Consider the following 1,311-nt stretch of genomic DNA (forward strand, 5'->3'; position numbering starts at 1 on the left):
TGCTGCACAATTTGATAAAGTTATCTAAATCCCTATGACAATTGTCTTGTGAGGGTGCTAAAAACAGAAAATCGTCTAAGATATGTATGACAGCGGAAGCCTGTAGTTTGGTTGAGGCAATCCATTCGAGCCCAGTGCTAAATGTCTCAAATATATGGAAAGAAGACGAACAGCCCTTTAGAAGGCAATGATCAAAATGGAATTTACCCTCCCATTCTAAACTGAGCAAGTGAAAATCTCGTGGGTGGAGAGGTATTATGCGAAAAGCCGACTTTATGTCAGTTTTTGCAAGGAAACACCCGGCACCTTATGAGCTGATTTTCTTAACTGTGTCATCTATAGTAGTGTAATGTACAGAAGATAGTTCCTTAGGAATTCCGTCATTTACAGAAGAGCCTCCCGGAAAGGACAAGTGATGTATGAGACGGAATTCCCCAGGAGCTTTTTTAGGAACCAGGCCAAGAGGGGAAATTCGAAATTATTCGTCCTGATAATACCTCCATATTTATCTTATCGGTAACTTCCCGTGGGTTTTCGAAAGCGCTCTTAAGATTTTTGGATCGACAGGTGACTTTATCACCAAAATATGAAATAGAAAAACCAAAACGAAAGCCATTTACAAGGTAACTCGCTATGACCGGATCATACCCTCTAGGGAGCGGTTCCAGCCTGTGCGGCTTTACTGGAGTTGGGCCGCAATTTAAGTGAGACGGATCCTTTTCTGTCCTCTCCAACTGAGGATACATGCTGGATACTGGGTTTGGCATGACACTGAGTTGCGGGATGAGTGGCCCCGCACTTAAAACAGGTGTGCTTGAATCAACAGCCGGCACAGAATTCGCCGGAGTGAAATTTCCAGCACACACCCTTTGGAAAGAAGAGAAATTGTCGGGTTTGGGGTTTCTTATTCCGTGTATTATACTGTGGAGATTTTGATGTGACATGAATGGCCTAGTTCCAGAGTTCCCACATTACCCTGTCCCAGGGAAATTTGTCGGGTTTGGTTTGACGCAAGTAGCGGAATTGCTGGTCGTAATAACGCCAGTTTCCTGACTCATTAGCAATATCTCTTACAACTTCACAATATTTGAGCAAAGCAGCAACCTCTTGCGGGTATTTAACTGTATTGACAGCCACAAAGGTGTTAAAGGCCGTCTGCCATTGCCCCAACGATAAAAACTTTGGCTTCAGTTTGGATGGCTCGAGGCAAAGACTGGGTGATTTTCCGTCGTTGTTCTTAAACGAGAGGATAAATTTTTCATTTTCGGGCAAAGACGTTGGTAGTGCCCCAAAATCTACGTATTCATTTGC

Source organism: Montipora capricornis, chromosome 1 (genome assembly GCF_036669925.1).
Source record: "Montipora capricornis isolate CH-2021 chromosome 1, ASM3666992v2, whole genome shotgun sequence".
Classification (NCBI taxonomy): domain Eukaryota; kingdom Metazoa; phylum Cnidaria; class Anthozoa; order Scleractinia; family Acroporidae; genus Montipora; species Montipora capricornis.